This window comes from Notamacropus eugenii, chromosome 7, assembly GCF_028372415.1.
Source record: "Notamacropus eugenii isolate mMacEug1 chromosome 7, mMacEug1.pri_v2, whole genome shotgun sequence".
NCBI classification, from domain to species: Eukaryota; Metazoa; Chordata; class Mammalia; order Diprotodontia; family Macropodidae; genus Notamacropus; species Notamacropus eugenii.
In genome coordinates, this window is record NC_092878.1 from 132,288,570 (window position 1) to 132,303,932 (window position 15,363).

A 15,363-nucleotide genomic window follows, 5' to 3' on the forward strand; every position below is an offset into this window, starting at 1 on the left:
CCCTGAGAAATGCCACCTTAGTTAAAAACTAGAAACTTGTCGATAAAGGTGCTAACCCAAATATTAGTGCCACAGTGTGAGTGGAGACAAATTAGGTTGTCTTCTGAGTGACTGACCTGGGAATTGCATACAATATATTGTGTAGTTAAGGAAGAGAGAGGTGGATTTCTGGAGCATAGAAAAATACCACAGCAAATATGCATTTACTACCAAGTACTTTTGAAGATGGTTTTGAAAGTGCTTTGTAGTTTTTTTATTTACTCCGTGATATGCTTTTAAAGAGAATGATCTTTATGTGGCTTTTATTATTGTAAGACTCTTTTGTATATGTGCTTGCTTTTAGCATTCAGAAGAAAGTTAAAAGTAAGCAGAACAGTGGACTCAAAGATGTTAATTTCATCTAAATTCATATATTTGCCCCCTTCCTCTTTTTCTGCCACATGGTTGGTGGCGGGGAGAATGGGACCATTGAAGGACTTCAGATACATTTTTATATTCTTAGACTTGATCCTTTTCTAGAGGAATATGTCTTCCTCTGCCTTTCAGATGCACATTGAATATGCCCTCGTATTCATAAGAGGATCTGGTTTTAAATGCCACTTGTGCTATTTTGACTCCCAAGTACTTCATGGCTATGGGCTGGCCCCAGTTTTCATTTCTGTGAAATGAAAAGATTGTAGCTCTATATTTTATAATGCTGTCATCAAGTTCATGGTGCTGGGCTAAGTGCTGTCTGTCAGTACTTATACATTATGTATATTTATGTCCATTATATGTCTGCCTATTTACATAGCTATTATATATCTATATAATCTGCATATTTTTATTTGCATACCTATACCTATATAATCTACATCTATATGTATGTCTGTGCTTGTACGTCATATCTTTATCACTTATGTGTATAACCTTACTTGTATCTATTCCTATATTGATGGCTATGCTTGTATCCATATCTAAATATTTATACCTCTTTCTGTATTACCTATGTCTATATGTATATCTCTGCCTCTACCTATATCTTTATCATCCATGTATATACCTGTACCTGTACCTGTATTGATGCCTTTCTGAGTTTGTATCTGTAGCTATATCATCTGGGTGTATATATAGATCAGAGCCAGTATTGGATCTTCCAAACAGTGATGAAGTGAGCAGTTTGATTGCACAGTTAAATTGTGTAACTGATCAGATGGTATCGTAGTGGCGCTTGATTATTAGTTATTAACACTGCATAGAAAAATTGTTGAGGGCAGTGTTTCCTGGGGCATGCCTTTATTTTTATTGTATCCATACTAAGAGTTAAGATTCTTTTGTGAAACTTTCAGTTTAACTTCTCTTAACTTCTCTGACATTCAGGGTCTTTATTTGCAAAATGACAAGGTTGGACCAAGAGTTCTCTTCCAGCTCAGGATCTAGATTCTTGTATCTAAATGTCAGAACCACTACTTGAACTCAGATCATCTGACTCTGAATCAAATGTATTTTCTAGTACAGTACATGGTTCAGAGGCATACTAAATAATATCACAGGATTTAGAGTTAGAAGGGACCATAGAGATTTTCTAAAACACCCCTTGGTTTTTATGGTGCCGGAGAAGAAAAGGGATTCAACATCTTACGATTGCTTAGAACACAAGTCAGTTGCTCAGTCAGTTTTTAAGGTAATAGTTTACTTCTAGCTAAGAGTATCACACTGTTCAGTGCTACTGGAAAAAAACCACTATTTAAGAAGGTTACATTGTAGTGCAGATATCCAGGCAAATTTGAAGGAAGTGAATTTCCAAACAGCATTTCTTGATATGAGCATGATATTTTGCTAACTCTAGAGACACAGCAGGTAAAAAAAACCACATTCTTTTTCTTCACAACCCAGAATCATGGCATATTTCTAGGTTGCGTATCTTTCCTGTTTTAGTATACAAAATGTACCGTGTACTTTGATTTGAAGATGTAATTTTAGTGCTGTTATGAAGGGGAAAAGTTTTGTTTTGGTTACTATTAATTCTTATGTTTCCAAACTGTTTGCATAAGCCATGGTTTTAACGCTACCACCTCTGTCCTATCTCTATCACTTCAGTGCCCACTTTATCTATATTTTCTTCCCTTCTGGCTTTCCCTCCCACTGTTTTACAGAATTTAATCTCTCCCTTTTGAAAGTCCTTATCATTCTTGACTTGTCTTGTTACCTTGGACCCCTGGCAAAGGATGCTTTCTGTTTCTCTTTTGGACTCCAGAGACCACATCCACTTGGATTTGTTCCTCCCTTTCTAATTTCTCTGTTCCTTTATTGGCTCTTTTTCCTTTTCTCTAAATTATCCTGTGACAATCCCATTTATTCCCCTGCAGCTACCACTTCTAAACAGTAAAGTCTTTATTTCTGACCTTGGTGTCTCTTTCAAGCTCCAGACCAAGATCTCCTTTGCTGACTGATTATTTATTGGTACATACCATTAGCACTTCAGATGGAACATGTTCATGCCACAATTATTCTGTTCTGCCCCAGCTTTGTCCTTCTGTCAGACTTCATTACTTTTTTGTCATTGGCATCCCTGTTTACCTAACCTGCCATGTTCAGAATCTTAAGTGGTTTCCTTTGAACTTTTCCCTCTCACGTCCTGTCTGCTTTTTAAGTCTTGTCCATGTAACCTCTACAGTATCTCTCATATTTATTCCCTCCTCTCTGTCTCTGCTTTTCCCATGGTAGTTTATTATATACGCAGTATAATAAGGCAAATTATGTATCCCACCTTTCTATTCATTGGTACTGTTGCACTGGGCATCTACTGGGTTTTCCTTCCTTTGCCCTCTCTCCACTCACATCCTTTCCTTATACCCCTCACTGACAGACTGATCTTCCATGGGCATAGTAACAATAATGATAGAATTTATATGGGCCTCTAAAGTTTGCAAAGGAATCCTTTGGTCATCACAATACGTGTGTCCTGCAGACATTATCTGTGAGGGAACTGGGGCTACTTGAGGTTAAGAATAGTTTATACGTTGGCTGAAAATTCAAAGTAAAGTCTTGATAACATTTGAGTCCCGCATTTTATCTGTGTCATATTGTTTTTGCCCAGATCTGGTCATATTGATTTCCAGCTCAAAAATCTTCAGCAGCTCTCTATTGCCTGTGGAGAAAAGCTCAGACTCGTTTGTTTGATGTTCAAGGTCCTCGCCATTTTCTAGTCTTATATCACGTTGTTCGTATCCCATGTACTCTGTCATGTGCCGTACTTTAAATGTCTTCTTTTCCAGCCTTTGTCTGTTGAGTTTGTACCCAATTCGTGTGTCATTTCCTTCTCAAAGCCTTCCCTAAGCTCCCTTTTTGTAATGACTTTCTTCTTTGCACCACATATAACACTTTGTTTAATACCTCTCCAATACACTTAGATTGTATCATATATCCGCTTAGGTCTTAGAATAACAAAATTTTAGAGCTGAAAGGGAAAGTGGAACTAATCTAAATCTAAATTCAGTCCCTCTGCTTTTATTGATGAGGAAACTTGAGACCCAGAGAACTTACCTGACTTGACCAAAGTCATGTCGCTTTAAGGACAGGGAACCGGGATTTGTTCCCAGGCCTTCTGACTCCAAATTCAGTTCTTTCCATTATACCATGGAAATGGTATAGTCTCCACATAGACAGTTAACCCTATTTTATTTGACATTTATGTTTCCCTCAGCATCTAGTATGATGATCTGACTACAGAGGATTAAAAATATTTGTTGAATGATCCTTTTTCTCCCTTTTAGAATGTCATTCCTGCGTGCTCTCACTCTCAATCTTTGTTTGCAGAAGTGTTTCCTGCCAAATGTTGGGAGCTTGTTAGGCAAGTGTTTCTTTTTGCCCTCAATGGGGGGGAGGCACCCAGGCTTTTCTAATATTCTTCACTTATAATGAGGCTCTGCAAATGCCCAAGTTCAAAAAAAATGTACCATGGCATGCTATTAAAGATAACCAGCTCCAATCCGTACTGCTTTCAAAAGTAGAATGAAAGAATTCTAGTTTAGTTTTTGGTAAAAAGGCAATTCAAACCTTCTACTGAATGCATTTTCTGCAGTTGTTCTAACTAATTTTATTCTTCCTTTATAGATTACAGAGTGACAGAGACTCAACAGTGACATTCAGAATTTTTTCTGATACCAGGTAAGGAGAACCCTGCACGTGTGGCACTGGGTAGCAGTATTTCCATTCTCTCGTTGCTTACTGAGTTATCTATTTCTGCTATTGTTTACTTGCGCATACTGCATTTTGTTTAAAAAAAAATCATAAAATAAATGGAATTTGTGGCAAAGTCCCTGAAGCACTGGTGTTGGTAGGTTTCAGCCTTGCACGTCTGCATGTTTGCCAGCTGGTCCTGATCTGAAGGTGTTAAGGCAGTGAGTGATTTGCATTCCTGTAGGGGGCTAGTGAAAGGTGAGTAGGTGAGAGTCCAGAGGTCAATCAAAATGAATCACTAGACTTTATTTACGGCTTTCAGAAAGGAGTTTTATTTGCTCTCATTTTCAAATGCACCAACAGAAGCCAGAACAACAGGCATGATTTCACCACCACTCCCCTTTGACAAACACTTTTTTGGAATTCCAGTATCTGTGAACACTTGGTGTTTGAAAGACATCTTAAGATCAGGAGATAGATAAAATGCTGCCTGTTTGGGCATTTAACATGTTAATATCATAACCTGTTTCTTCTTGTTTTCAGAGTAGAATGTGATAATTCTCTATATGCATATCACATTTTACCCCCACCCCCTCCCACTCCAATAAATGAGAAACTGAGAATGTTTGTAGTACAATCCCGTTCAACAGGTATTTATTAGTACCTATTGTATACCCTGAACTGTACTAGCTGTCTTGGGGAGATACCAAACAGGCCTATGGGAGTTGCTGGCTAATTTCAAAGCCTATACCTTTTTTTTTTACTCATGAACTACTTAGAAAAGACTCAACATCACTGGAACTTTATTTGCTTATCTATAAAATGAAAAGGATGAGTTTGATGACCTCTGGTTTTTTCTAGCTCTTAATTCAAGATTCTGGTATCATGTGGCTTTAAAAGACAGTATATAATTAAATGTCATTATGTGACAGTTACCGTGTATGGGTAAGAGTGGACCATCAGAGATCTAAGCCTGAGAAGGAATTCCAGGGCCACTGATTCCATGCTCCTTGTCTTATGGATAATGAAACAGACTCAAAAAGTTGAAATGACTTATATAGGGTAACATGGCTAGGAGGTATCTGAAGCAGGATTTGAACTTAGATCTTTCCAGCTTCAAGTTCAGTGTCTTATCCTCTAGAGAGCCATGTTGACTAGGGTTATCTGGAAAGTTATATGGAAAAAATGGAGGATGGCGATGAGAACAGTGACAGCATGAAGAAAAGAATGATAAAATGAGAGCCATGGACCTGTTGCTTGGATGTACGAGGACAGCAAAGGAGATAGACCTATCCTTAGAGAAAAGTAGAAAACACTTGGAAGAGAGAAATGTGAGAGAAGGTGAAAGAGATTAATAAGTTCGGATAAATAGCAGAATGAGAATTTTGACTTAATCCAGTATGTGATGAAGAATAATTATAGATCTTGAGTAGGGAAACAGCATGATGACCAGATGTGTTAGTCTCCACTGGGTATGTGTATAATTTTTTTTTTAGTACTTCGGTAAGAAGTGTTACAAATTATTGCATTTATTTTGAGATGACTGAATACTTATACATGCATCATTAGTTTTAAAAGGATTTTAAAGTTATTTTTAGTCAACTAAAGTTGTTTTTAGTTATACTTAGTCAACTGGATAACAATTAAAAAAACAAACCACTTATATGGAGAGATAGAACATTTATTTTGAGGTGAACTGGTTAACTTCATTAAAAAAACACATGTATAGAATATTGATTTTGAAGTGAAATGGACATATCTCTGCTTCATTCTTAGGATTTGGGAATGTGATGACTATCGCCGTGGCTGCTGTAGAATATGTATTAAGTGTGATCCTTTTGTCAGTACGTAGGAGCTATCTAATAACATTCCTTCATTGTAAATGCCAGTTTGTAAAGGGCAAGAGGTTATTTGGGGCAAAAGCTGATTCTTTAAAGATAAGGTTGAACTTGGATATGTTGGGGAAAGAAATAACTGTGCTACATTTGCTGGAAGTCTCTATATAGTGAGAGAAATCCATATGGATTTAGCTAAGTTACATATGGAATGGGGTTTGTAGCATGAGAATGAGGGTTATTCCAAATTAGAAAATGCAGAAGGAGGGAGGGAAAGGTTAGCTTGGCACTCGTTTGGCCTTGGGCTCCAAATGCTCTTAAGGTCCTTTCTCCAAGGTATCTGAGAAGTGACTAGAAAAATAAGAGCCAGATAAAGTCTCCTCTAGAGAGCAGTGAGAATTAGCTCTTGAGAAAGGTATAGTTAGGAAGAGAACTTGCTATCATATATGGTCATAGCACTAGAGATGGAAGGAATCTTAGAGGGTCATCTGGTTTTCTCTTTATCTTACAGAAGACAAAGTTCATGGGTAGAGATGAAATGATTTGCCTAAGGTTTCATAGGGGCAGAGGCAGGACTCACACCAAGTCCTCTAGCTTCAAACCCAAGGGCTCCTTTCCGTTGACCAAGAGAAATGTGGGCTAGAAAGAACTGAGTCTAAGTGATGGAGGAGGAGAAGGTTCCAAAACTGAGGGCAGTTTAAGAAGAATTATATACAGTCTGAGCCTGGACTCAGATGATGAGGGTAGCACCAAAAACTTAGAGGTTCTGCTATAGACACTGTTTTAATAAGCAACAGGAACTACTCAGTGCTCACTATTCTTTCCTTTTCTTTTGTTACGAGATTGTATTTTCCAGCTCCCGTGTGTAGGGATGTAAACCAGAGCTTTGTGTTGAAACTCTACAACATTTAATCAATAGTTCTTGATAATATGGTTGTTGATGTCATTAGAGTGCCATGAAAAGCTATAAAATGAATGTAAGCATGTTATGTTGAGTTTCCATTGGGTTTGAAAAAGTTGGAGAGTTTCCTAGAGCAATTCAAGACTGAATTTGTGTTTGATGTTTGAGATTTGTAAAACTCTGGGACTTTGTAACTTAAGGCTTAGCCCTAAAAACAGGCAATATCGGATATCTAGCCAAGTCAAATGAAAACCGTAGCATTCCTGAACAATATTTTACTGACATCATTCATGTAAACAATACAGTAAGCTGGTATTTTGCCAGGGTACTTTATTAATATGTAGAAAAGCACTCTGAAAAAGAGATCGAGATTTACTCTTCTTTTATATTTTACCCCTGGCTATTCCTTTTTCTTTTAAAATTTTTATTTATATCTTTTATACCACCAGTGCCTGCCTAAACCTGGTATGAGAGTGAGGCCTTTTCAAGATCTTAACTGGAAAATGGAATATTTGTCTTTAAAATGAAACAAATAGTTTTGAAATTGTGTGGTGAACTTGGAATGTTAGGAACCTTGGGTGTGCTTAATGCATAGATGGCATGCTTGCTACATGTGTAAATGACACAGAATTGAGAGGGATATATAACACATGATTTTAGGATGCAAAAAATCTTAATGAGCTATATCATTAAGTTGAATCTAAAAGATGAAATTTAATGGGAGATAAATGCTAAGTCTTAGACTTACAGTAAAGAAAATCAACTTGGTGATCAATAAATTCCTAAGCAGCTATTCACCATCTGTTAAGTTTTAGGCACTGTGCTTGACATTGGGGATACAAATACAAAACTAAGACAGTTTCTGTCCTCAGGAGAGACATTTTCCATTAGCAGAATGCAACAAGTTCATAGATACTATTTGTAGTATCTAGTATATAGATACTATATAAATATATCATGATTTTTTTTTTGGAGGGCGGGGGAAGACCCTCAAGATTAGAGAATTCAGGAAAGGCTTCTTGAAGGACTTGGCTCTTGAATTGAGCCTTGAAGACGAGGAGTTCTTAAGGGATGGGAGTGAGGAGGAGGACAATCTATGCAAAATCATGGTGTCAGGAGGTAGACTGTCATGAAAGGGGAAAGCTATTAGGCCAATTTACTTAGAATGTGGATAACAAGGACTCTGATAAGATGAAGGCCCCGAGACTGGTGTGAAAGGCCTTGAGTCCATTTATGAGAATAAGGGATTGGTAGCCCAGAGGAGACAGAGTTTACAGTCAAATGATAGTCATCTTGAAGGTTTTGAAGAATTTGTCATGTAGAAGAGATATTATACCAGGTCTTTTTGTATCTAGATGGCACAGTAGAGAGAATACTACACACCAGGAAACAGGAAAACTGAGTTCAGATCTGGCCTCAGACTCTTAAGCTATGTGACCTTTCTATTGTGGGCATATATATAGCATTTAGCTGCTCTCTGTCTCAGTTCTCTCGTCAGTAAAAGGGGATAACGAGAGCACCTTTCCCTCAGGGTAGTCATGAGGATAAAATAATAGTGTATTTGCAAAGCCCTTTGCAAATCTTAAAGCTCTGTATAAATCCTAGTTATTATCCTACTTGTGGTGGCGGTGGTGGTTGGTGGTGTTAGTGGTTGTGGTCTTTATTTCCAGAAGAGAGAACCAGAAGCAAATGGAGGAATTTTTTAAGGAGGCACATCTAAGATTGATGCCAGGAAAAGCTTTCGAACAATTGGATTTATCCGAAAGGGAATGGGGTGCCCCAGAAGGTGGTGTGTTCCCCATTTCAGGAGGTCTTCCACACAGGTTGGCTAACCACTTATTTTTGGATTGAGGTGAGATTTCTTTTTTGGGGGTTAGTAACCTAAGGCTTAAGTGGTCACTGAATTCTTTTCCCAGCTCTTGAATTTTGTGGTTCCTGGAGTTCTCTTCATTCCTACCACCACCATCATCATCATTTAATGCCTTGATTCTTGTAATAACATCCTAGCTGGTCTTCCTGCCTCTCGCCCTTCTATAGTTCATTCTTCTATTACAATCCATTTCAAATTCTATTAATAGAATATTCTACTTTAAATACTATTTTCCTTACTCATTCCTTTTCTTATATTGTTTCACAATAAATATAATGCCATTTTTACTGTCCTTGATCTGTTAAAATGCTGTCCAACCTTCAGGCCTCAGTTCATGTCCCACATTCTCCAAGAAGTCCATGCTCAGTCAGTTCCTACCTTGAATTTTTACTATGCATCATATTCAATGCCAAGCAATCTGTTGCTTCATGTTTTCAAATCATTTCGTGGAAGTTAGTTTTATCTTCCTATTGTGGTTAATGAAAGACGAAATGAATGAGGAAACAAAGAGTTTGAACTCCTGAGTATATCGATTTATTAAACAATGTGTGCGAATTGCATAATAAATTGCAACCTGCCCTTCCTCAGCTTTGGCACTGGATGCTGAATACAGATTTTTATGTATTTAAAACAATTTACCAAGAGGCAGCTAGGTCAGTGTGGATAGAGCTCTGGGCCCTAGAGTCAGGAGAATCTGAGTTCAAATTCAGCCTCAGACACTTGACACTTACTAGTTGTGTGACCTGGGCAAGTTGCTTAACCCTGATTGTCCCCCCCCCCCCCAAAGCCAATCAACCAAATAAAACCAACTAATTAAAAGAATATAATTAACCAGGATAAAGAAAATTAAGTGATTTAATTTCTAATTGGAGGAAAGATTAGGGTCTCTCTGTGATATGAAGAGGAGAGTGAACAGGTGTAATTCCCTGAAATCAGAAAAATCAAAGTTAAATTGCCCCCAAGTATCTATATTCAATCAAAGGAACATGGAAATAACTGATTAACCACTATGAAGCCAGTTTTCAGAGAAGACATATGGATGGGTTGCTTGAGACATAATTGTGAGATAACTCCTTGCAGCAGCCTTTGGATCTGACTGGATTTCCGGTCAGCATTACTTAGTTAAGGGTCTCTCAGCAGCAGGTGAAGGTGGTCCAACTTCCTAGCCACACAGGGCGGGGTTCAAACAATGCAGTGAAGCCTTCCCACAATTTCCATAATTGAATAAAAAATTTTCACAAGACAGAAATTGGACTAGACCCATAACTGGATAAGAAGGGAAGCTGAGCTAGATCCAGAATAGAATCCCGAGATGAGATGCAGTCCGTGTGGTTTACTCACTTCCCACAATTCTTCACTCTTGTTCCAAATCCATTATGATTCCTACATGACAGTTGTTGCATTCTCTAGATCTGAAATGACAAGCACACACCTGACTTGGAACACTCCCAAATGTGGCTCAAACCAGACTAAACAGTGGTTGAGAAATATTTACAAAATACAACAAAACAGATAATAAGACATTTTAAAGCTGTCAATATGTGACCCACAGCAATCCTTATGTAAGGTTTATTGGCTCCCTTTTCTGTTTGTTTGACCCTGCTGCTGTAGAACATACAATACTAGACACAAAAGAGGTAGTGAGTACATTCTTTTTGGCTAATTGAAATGAACTTTCAGAAACTGGGGGACGTAAAGCCTAGTTAATTCACTTAGGTGTTGAATGTCTTAATGATTCAAACATGCTACCTTATTAATATGTTTTTTTTTTTACCCTGGACAGAAGCCAGTAGAATTGGAGGTGTTTTTATACTTTAATTCATCTTGTTAGTTGTGTTAAAATTAAGAAACTTGAGAGTCTCACCCAGTCCATGAATTAGCCAGTGGGCTTCTGCTCCCTCTTGCCAGTGGGTCTCTTGTGGAGTAAGTAACTTGATTGACACGTGGGAAGGCTCATTCTTGGATTCTCATTCTTGATTGTGCATCAAAGGTATACATTTTCAAATGTTTTAGATACCTTAGAATTTGGCTATTAATACCATACTCCTTACCCTCCCTAGGTGAAAGAAGAAGAAAGATGAGGTGCTAGGTTTCCATTTTGATTACTAGCGTCTCCATGTGCCTCTTGAAATTGCAAGATTTAATTTCTGTTTTTCTTTTCAGAGCCTTTTTGAAACAGTTCTAGCTGTTAAGATTTGTTTAGAATGGGTTGAAGAAGAATAATGCTAGTGCATATTGAAAATGAGGATCTTTCCAGAGAATGAGGAGGACCTAAACCTAAATGGCAGAATGAAACTGTCCAATTAAGTGACAGGGTCTAGTGGAAAGGGTACCAGGTTTGGAGTCAGAAGACCTGGGTTGGAAGAGCAGCTCTGCTTTCTCAGTTCCAACCAAATCATTCCATGTCTCTCACTTCCCTGGGCTTGAGATGCTCCTCCTGAGAGGCCGGGCCAGATGGTCCCCTTCCCAACTTGGTGAACCCATGTGAAGTGGTACTCTTGCATTATAAATTAGGGATTCTGAACCGATAGGAATCCTCTCTCTAAGCATGTTTAACAGGGTTGGTTTGTTTGAGAGGAGTGGAACCTGTGATTTTATCAGTCCAGGAAGCTCCTAGATGAAGGAATACTCTCTACCAATGCAAGGTGATATTTACTCTGCATTTTTTAGTTGTAAGTTTTCTGGTGCACAGAGAGCTTAAGTGACTTATTCAGGGTCTCACAATCGATATATCTTGAAGCGGGATTTTGAAAAGTAGGTCTTCCTGGCTCTGAGACCAACTTGCTATAATGTTTTACAGAAGAAAAAGCCATGTTTGAACATTTGTGAAATTTGGAAATACTTGTAGATTGTCTTTGAAGGTCCTTTTAACAAACTAGAATTTTTGAGTCTAGAAAGATTGGAGAGACTGTTCTGTAGAGCATTTCCTTGATCTGGTTGTTACAGGATCCCAGATATTTCCTTTCTATTATTAACCAAGTTGTTTCTCCAAGCTGTGCCTTGTACCTTTCGAATGACATTCGATATACGAATTGGACTTTATCTTCTGAATACTCATTGTCGTAGGTGCTCTCTAGCTTTTGGCCATAATGCAGGATGAAGACTAGGGCACTGATTGATTCATGGAGGTAAACAGAAGTCTAAGTGGATGTTATTGGTTTGAAGAAGTAGGAAGTGGGTGAGTTGTGATTGTTTTGTGTGCAGTACAGCTGCTGAAAATGGGTTTTACTCTAACTTTGTGTGTTTTGGCTGCTACGTTGATGTTGTGGCTAGAAAGAATTTCACAAGGCCAGGATAATTTTATTTTCACAGCTGTGGGGAGATAAAAAGAAGGCAGTTAGCTAGACCAGTCTCAGTAATTTTACGAATAATATTGCCTCCTAGAAAAACCAAGGTGATATCTTCAGCCCTTTTTGAGTGTAATAAATTATACAGAAGGTTCCTCACAGATAAAAGATTCGCTATCTTAGGATCTATGATATTTGCAGATTCAAACATGTAGAAATATTTTGAGGCTTACATCTCTCACTAAGGCCAGAAAAGATAAAATAAACCGTAGCATATCAGATATGTATATGCATGTATTCATATATATGTTTTTGTAGCTCTTTGAAATGCTTCAGTTTTCCAGAGAAGAGTTCTTAATGCTTAGGAGCCAATAATTTCAACATGAAATAAGCAAAGAAATTTCCAGTAGTGTTGGGAAACTCTTGATTTGGATTAATTATGAGTAGAAACATTTCTGTTCCATAGACAGAAAAACTATGTTATATTACAAAAGTGGCAATTCTTATATATTTCCTCACGTAAATCTTTTTCATATATTCCTTAAGATTTTTTTTTGTTGTTGTTTAAGGACTGAAGAATTCTTTGTTCGAAGACATTTATGTAAAAGGAATGAAGAAGTCTAGTTTTGTTGTAAGAAGAAAGTTGCTAAATTTTACCAGGAGGAGAGAAATGGCTCCATGTTGTCCATACTATCTTTTTTTTTCATAGAATACTTAGTTCGCTTTGGTTCACCATAGTAGCGATGACCATTCTGTTGGAATTACAAAAATGTTTAGAAGTGATGTGTAACAGATACTGCTTTGAATGTCTCCATAATAACAAAGATGAAATTGGAATAGTTTCCGTCATGGGAATCTCACTCTAAAATCAAATTCTTTCCATGAATACAACTTCAAATAAAAGCAGATGTGCAGACAATTTAGCCAACAGTGGCAGACATAGACTGGATGGATTATACCTATGCAAATGTGTGCCACTTTTGAAAGCATAATTTCCATTGTAAATAATTTTTTTCTTTTTTGCATTTTGTGAGAAAGATAAAATTTCCAACTAACTGGAACCTTAAATTGTTCAGATTTTTTCCTCTTTCACAAATGTTTACTGACTTGAATAAAATTTCAGGAAAAGAGGGACAAATTATAAGATTAGTTGGGGTTAGCCATTTGATTCAAATAGAGGAAAAGAGAATTTGTAAGCAGTATGCAGAATTACGTTGAGTCATGTTGTCCTGAAAACTGAGGGCTGTTTTCATTGGCCTTTTTCAAGCCCTGAAAGACCTCAAACCACTCAGTTAGTTTGAGCCTTCATTTTTCTGGGTCTCAGCTCTTTATTTATACAATGGGAGTGCTGGACATGATAACTTCTTAGCCTGGAGTTTCCAGTGTTTTTTGTTATTTGGACCCCTCCTCAGAGTTATATTTTTAAATAATTGGAAGAAATGTTAAATTTCAGATAGAGATTAGTGAAAATAAAGATGTATTTTTTTTCTTTTTCCAAGTTCATGGATTTCCTGAAGTCTATCTACAAACCCTGCACCCAGCGTTAAGAACTCCTGTTCTAAATTCTTTTTACAGATGTGACATTCTAAGATTCTCCACTTGGTTACATAAAAATAATAAATTTATGATTTAGTCTGTTAGCAGGAAAGTTGAAATAAACAGAATGTTCCAATTCCCTGAGCCTTCATGATAGGCCAGATTTTCCTGTAGTGAGAAATTTAGAGCAGGGAGAATCTTAGAAATAAGGCTTCCTCTTTTCATATTGCAGATGAGGAATCTGGAGCGTAAGTGGTTAAATGACTTTGCTAAGAACACTTAGTTCAGAGGCATCAAATGGATACCAGTACTCCTTAGTCTGAACAGATTCACATTAAAATAGAAATAGGAACAGTTTCACAAAATAAATAGAAATACAATGTAAAATGGATATTAATTTGTTAATAGATAATATTAATTAATTTTATTAATATGTTGTTCACAGGGATCTGTGTCTATTTCATTTTGACACTACTGTTTTAGTGCTTTAATATTGGAACCCAGGCTATATAGCCCAGATCTCCTAGCTACTCATCTATTCCTTAAACCTAAATCACTTCTGCACTTTGGCTCTCATTGATTGGCCAACAATAGTCCCTAGCCCAAGCCTCAATTGGTCATTGTTTGGGCTCTGATGGCTTACAATGAGTGTAGCTAGCAGTTGTTTCTGTTTTGGCCAGAAACTCCAAGGGTCTTCCTCTCTCAGATGTTTGTTATTTTTCTTTTTTTTTAATTAGGTGGAAGGGGCAATTCTTTGCCTTTTTTCTTACCTAGTCTTTAGGGGCAGCTAGGTGGTGCAGTGGATAGAGCATCAGTGCAGGAGTCAGGAGGACCTGAGTTCAAATCCCACCTTAGACACTTGACATTCACTAGCTGTGTGACCTTGGGCAAGTCACTTCACCTCAATTGCCTCCTCCTGGGTCATCTCCAGTCATCCTGATGAATATCTGGTCACTGGATTCAGATGGCTCTGGAGGAGAAGTGAGGCTGGTGACCTGCACAGCCCTCCCTCACTCAAAACAAAGTCAAGTGCAAGTCATGTCATCATTTCTCTGATGGCATGGTCTTCTTTAGCAATGAAGGACAAACACACACACGTACCTAGTCTTTATTGTTGAATGGTCGTTTCCTCAGTCAAACTGAGACCTGGGAAAGGCCTTACCTTAAAAAGGCCAGGGTCTCCCAGTGCATCTCTAGTCAGTCTGATCTGTATCTGGTCACTGGACCCAGATGACTGAGGAAGAGAGAGTGAGGCTGGTGACTTTGCACGGCTCTGCCTCACTTAATTCCAGTTCACTTGCAAGGCACGATATCACCTTCCTGATGCTGAGGCGCTCTTTGGAATGAAGGACAATCACTGAACAATCTTGTTAGATACATGCCACACAGCTAAGTAGTGTCTTAAAATGGACTTCACGTAATGATAATGTGTGAGTTGTAAGATAGCTAAGAATTTCTACCAAATGTGTTTCAGCCCTAGTAAATGGAGCAGGGATTAGCTAGAACTCAGCGCTCTTACATTTCAGTGCTTTCTCCAGTGGATTATGCTACTTGTTGACCTTTTCCCTTATTACTGGAGCCTGACCCCAAGAGTTTTAAACTTAGTATTTACAGGAGGTTAAATTGACTTTCATACCTAAAAATTACTAAAATTCCCCTTCTTCAGATTGGAATCTACAAAGATCAGTTCAAATAGTCAAAATCATGAATAGTAAATGCTTTTAGTTATGGAGTTTAGGGAATCCAGCAGACATCATTTAGTGTAAAATTAAA

The 15,363-nt window shown here is 37.7% G+C and overlaps 1 protein-coding gene across 9 annotated transcripts in view; it reads left to right on the top strand.

Annotated features, from left to right (window-relative positions):
- The window catches only part of BMPR1B (bone morphogenetic protein receptor type 1B), a 480,264-nt gene that overhangs the window by 209,463 nt on the left and 255,438 nt on the right, over positions 1 to 15,363 (top strand). For 8 of the 9 annotated variants that reach the window (XM_072624689.1, XM_072624692.1, XM_072624697.1 and 5 more), the window contains one exon: positions 4,096 to 4,149. The exons of the other annotated variant lie outside the window; for it this stretch is intronic. The gene's annotated coding sequence lies outside the window, so the exon portion shown is untranslated. The remainder of the gene's footprint in view (positions 1 to 4,095; positions 4,150 to 15,363) is intronic. 9 annotated transcript variants of the gene reach the window in all.